Source organism: Hyla sarda, chromosome 1 (assembly GCF_029499605.1).
Source record: "Hyla sarda isolate aHylSar1 chromosome 1, aHylSar1.hap1, whole genome shotgun sequence".
Taxonomy (NCBI): domain Eukaryota; kingdom Metazoa; phylum Chordata; class Amphibia; order Anura; family Hylidae; genus Hyla; species Hyla sarda.
In genome coordinates, this window is record NC_079189.1 from 604,953,906 (window position 1) to 604,959,913 (window position 6,008).

Sequence of the window (6,008 nt, forward strand, 5' to 3'; positions counted from 1 at the left end):
ATCAGGAGAGCCGCTCCACCCAGACCTCTGCAGCACCTGACCTGCACCAGAGGCCGCAGCTACCGGAGGCCGGTCGCACCACCAAGGACCATCGTGATCATACCAATAAAACCTTCGTCACAATGCAAAAAATGAATCCTCATACCGCCCTGTATGCGAAAAAATTTTAGTTTTATAGGGGTCAGAAAAGGACATTTTTAAACGTATAAATTTTTGTGCATGTAGTTTTGGAAAAAATCATAAGTACGACAAAATCAAACCTATATATTTTAACCGTATGGACCTAAAGAATAAAGAGAAGGTGTAATTTTACCAAAAAATGCACTGCGTAGAAATGGAAGCCCCCAAAAGTTACAAAATTGCTTTTATAATTCAATTTTGTCGCACAATTATTTTTTTTCTGGTTTCGCCGTAGATTTTTTGGTAAAATGACGGATGCCATTACAAAGTTGAATTGGTTGCTCAAAAAAAACAAAAAAAACAACATCATATGGGTCTGTAGGTGCAAAATTGAAAGGGTTATGATTATTAAAAGAGTCCCTAAGGGGTTAAGAACTATTCATAGTAATGATTAGATTGCCATGTACTGATCAGTGTTATCAGCGATCTCGTACAGCCTGACTCTGCAGCATGATCGCCGATAGCAGCCGGAACCCATCCGCTATGAAGTGAGCACAGCTCCTGCGTTCGCGAAGATAATCGCTGCAGTGTTGTACATTTATGGTGCATGTCCTTAAAGGGGTACTCCGCCCCTAGACATCTTATCCCCTATCCAAAGGATAGGGCTAAGATGTCTGATCGCGGCGGTCCCCAGCCATCACGCCCCCTCCCATAGACTTGCATTGACGTCACGAGCCTCCGGAGCTGTACCTGATGCTTTAAACTAAAGCAGGGTGCAGCAGGAAGATCGTGGGGGGTCCCCAGCGGTGGGACCCTGCAATCAGACATCTTATCCCCTATCCTTTGGATGTCAGTAAAAGAGGTAAAAAAAGAGGACATCGGCAGAGACCTGGCAAATGGCTGTAGCGGGGGAGCAGGACAAGTAAGTATTCAGCTTTGTTATGTAGACTGGGCCACACATAAAAAAATACATATTCCTGACTGGACAACTCCTTTAAAGACACTGTAAAATATTTGGTGTTAGAAATGTTGATTGTTTTGGAGGATGTGGTCGGAGCTTCCACCATGATAGACACTTCTCACCTTCCCGCTGGCAAATTCCCATCCAAACCTCTGTCTGCAGAGTCACACAACCCCCGGCACAGTCGCGCAACAACCCCCGGCACAGTCGCGCAACAACCCCCGGCACAGTCGCGCAACAACCCCCGGCACAGTCGCGCAACAACCCCCGGCACAGTCGCGCAACAACCCCCGGCACAGTCGCGCAACAACCCCCGGCACAGTCGCGCAACAACCCCCTGCACAGTCGCGCAACAACCCCCTGCACAGTCGCGCAACAACCCCCGGCACAGTCGCGCAACAACCCCGGCACAGTTCTCACAGCATCTCATGGACATAAGACGATGTTCTGTCCTACATAAAACAATGGCTAAATTTATAGTTCAGTCTTCATAGGCCCAAAAAACACCAACCTAAAGCAATCCTGCTGTAGTCACCCATGTGCCCTAAGAAACCTCAAAGATCTATGACCATAGAAAAGAGCAACAGTATGGGGACCACCGCGATCTCCCTGCTGCATCCAGTGTTCGTTTAGAGCGCCAAAGACTCGTGGCGTCATGGCCACACCCCCTCAATACAATTCTATGGGAGTGGCCGTGACATCACAAACCTCCGCCTCGCATCGCCAGTCAACTGGCATGGAGTAAAGGTCTGCAGCCGAGATCGCGGGGGTCTCCAGCTGCTGGAACCCCCAGGATCAGAGATCTTATCCCCTATCCTTTGGAAAAGAAAAAAGATGTCTAGGGGCAGAGTACCCCTTTAAAGGTAAACTCTATATCATATAATATGCATATAAATCTTTTGTCGTTTCCCCATTGTGCTGCTATAGCTCTTCTGTCCTCCGGTCCCGGTCTTCTTCCTGCTTCCGTGTGCACAGATCGTCAAACTGCGCTCAGCATACCGCCAGGTGCAGGGATGTCCCGTCTCGGCCGGTGATAGGCAGAGGAAAGTGTCATGTAAGGAGCCCGGCAGCAGGGAGAAGGCGGGACCCGGGCTCATTTACTTTTTGTAGCCCGGGCACAATGGGATCATTGAGAAGAAAAAAAAAAAGAAAGCGCTAGATACTTGTTTAAACAGATTGGTATATTATTTCTATTTAAAAACTGTAATCTTTACAGTACTTATCAGCTACTGTATGCTCCAGAGGCAACTTACTGCAGAAGTGGTGGCTGCAAATGCGGCTAAAGGGGTATTCCGGCCTTAGAAATCTTACCCTCTATTCAAAGGATAGGATATAAGATGTCTAATCGCAGGGGTCCCGCCGCTGGGGACCTCCGTGATCTCGGTGCAGCCCCCCGCATTCGGTGCTGGGAACTGCTCCAGAGCCAGAGATAGACATGAAGGGAGGGGGCGTGGCCATGACATCATGTCTCAATCTCTGGCGCTGCGCCTGGGACAGAATGCCGGTGGCTGCACGGAGATAGCAGGGGGTCCCAGCTCTGGGACCCCTGCCATAAGACATCTTTACACCTATGCTTTGGATAGGGGAGAAGATGTTCAGGGGCGGTGTACCCCTTTAAGGAGTCTAAGCATGCATGGAATAGGCATAAGACTATCCTTCATATAAGATGCGTATAGGTATAAACAGCTCTACTGTGTACACATACAGCTCAGCTACATGTACATTACACATATACAGCACTACTGTGTACACATACAGCTCAGCTACATGTACATTACACATATACAGCTCTACTGTGTACACATACAGCTCAGCTACATGTACATTACACATATACAGCTCTACTGTGTACACATACAGCTCAGCTACATGTACATTACACATATACAGCTCTACTGTGTACACATACAGCTCAGCTACATGCACATTACACATATATACAGCTCTACTGTGTACACATACAGCTCAGCTACATGTACATTACACATATACAGCTCAGCTACATGTACATTACACATATACAGCTCTACTGTGTACACATACAGCTCAGCTACATGCACATTACACATATACAGCTCTATTGTGTACACATACAGCTCAGCTACATGCACATTACACATATACAGCTCTACTGTGTACACATACAGCTCAGCTACATGTACATTACACATATACAGCTCTACTGTGTACACATACAGCTCAGCTACATGTACATTACACATATACAGCTCTACTGTGTACACATACAGCTCAGCTACATGCACATTACACATATACAGCTCTACTGTGTACACATTCAGCTCAGCTACATGCACATTACACATATATAGCTCTACTGTGTACACATACAGCTCAGCTACATGCACATTACACATATACAGCTCTACTGTGTACACATACAGCTCAGCTACATGTACATAACACATATACAGCTCTACTGTGTACACATACAGCTCAGCTACATGCACATTACACATATATACAGCTCTACTGTGTACACATACAGCTCAGCTACATGTACATTACACATATACAGCTCAGCTACATGTACATTACACATATACAGCTCTACTGTGTACACATACAGCTCAGCTACATGTACATTACACATATACAGCTCAGCTACATGCACATTACACATATATACAGCTCTACTGTGTACACATACAGCTCAGCTACATGTACATTACACATATACAGCTCAGCTACATGCACATTACACATATACAGCACTACTGTGTCCACATACAGCTCAGCTACATGTACATTACACATATACAGCTCTACTGTGTACACATACAGCTCAGCTACATGTACATTACACATATACAGCTCTATTGTGTACACATACAGGTCAGCTACATGTACATTACACATATACAGCTCTACTGTGTACACATACAGCTCAGCTACATGTACATTACACATATACAGCACTACTGTGTACACATACAGCTCAGCTACATGTACATTACACACAGCTCTACTGTGTACACATACAGCTCAGCTACATGTACATTACATATATACAGCTCTACTGTGTACACATACAGCTCAGCTACATGTACATTACACATATACAGCTCTACTGTGTACACATACAGCTCAGCTACATGCACATTACACATACAGCTCTACTGTGTACACATACAGCTCAGCTACATGCACATTACACATATACAGCTCAGCTACATGTACATTACACATATACAGCTCTACTGTGTACACATACAGCTCAGCTACATATACATTACACATATACAGCTCTACTGTGTACACATACAGCTCAGCTACATGCACATTACACATACAGCTCTACTGTGTACACATACAGCTCAGCTACATGCACATTACACATATACAGCTCAGCTACATGTACATTACACATATACAGCTCAGCTACATGTACATTACACATATACAGCTCTACTGTGTACACATACAGCTCAGCTACATGTACATTACACATATACAGCTCTACTGTGTACACATACAGCTCAGCTACATGCACATTACACATACAGCTCTACTGTGTACACATACAGCTCAGCTACATGTACATAACACATATACAGCTCTACTGTGTACACATACAGCTCAGCTACATGCACATTACACATATATACAGCTCTACTGTGTACACATACAGCTCAGCTACATGTACATTACACATATACAGCTCAGCTACATGTACATTACACATATACAGCTCTACTGTGTACACATACAGCTCAGCTACATGCACATTACACATATACAGCTCTACTGTGTACACATACAGCTCAGCTACATGTACATTACACATATACAGCTCAACTACATGTACATTACACATATACAGCTCTACTGTGTACACATACAGCTCAGCTACATGTACATTACACATATACAGCTCTACTGTGTACACATACAGCTCAGCTACATGCACATTACACATACAGCTCTACTGTGTACACATACAGCTCAGCTACATGCACATTACACATATACAGCTCAGCTACATGTACATTACACATATACAGCTCTACTGTGTACACATACAGCTCAGCTACATGCACATTACACATATACAGCACTACTGTGTACACATACAGCTCAGCTACATGTACATTACACATATACAGCTCTACTGTGTACACATACAGCTCAGCTACATGTACATTACACATATACAGCTCTACTGTGTACACATACAGCTCAGCTACATGCACATTACACATATACAGCTCTACTGTGTACACATACAGCTCAGCTACATGTACATTACACATATACAGCTCTACTGTGTACACATACAGCTCAGCTACATGTACATTACACATATACAGCTCTACTGTGTACATATACAGCTCAGCTCCATGTACATTACACATATACAGCTCTACTGTGTACACATACAGCTCAGCTACATGCACATTACACATATACAGCTCTACTGTGTACACATACAGCTCAGCTACATGCACATTACACATATACAGCTCTACTGTGTACACATACAGCTCAGCTACATGTACATTACACATATACAGCTACTGTGTACACATACAGCTCAGCTACATGCACATTACACATATACAGCTCTACTGTGTACACATACAGCTCAGCTACATGTACATTACACATATACAGCTCTACTGTGTACACATACAGCTCAGCTACATGTACATTACACATATACAGCTCTACTGTGTACACATACAGCTCAGCTACATGCACATTACACATATACAGCTCTACTGTGTACACATACAGCTCAGCTACATGCACATTACACACAGCTCTGCTGCAGACATATATAACACACACATACACAGCTCTGCACCACGCACATCACACACACACAGCTCTGCTGCATACACATAACTTCAGCTCATCCAGCAGCGATCACAACCAGCACAGCAGAGTCCTGCATACACTGAGCAGA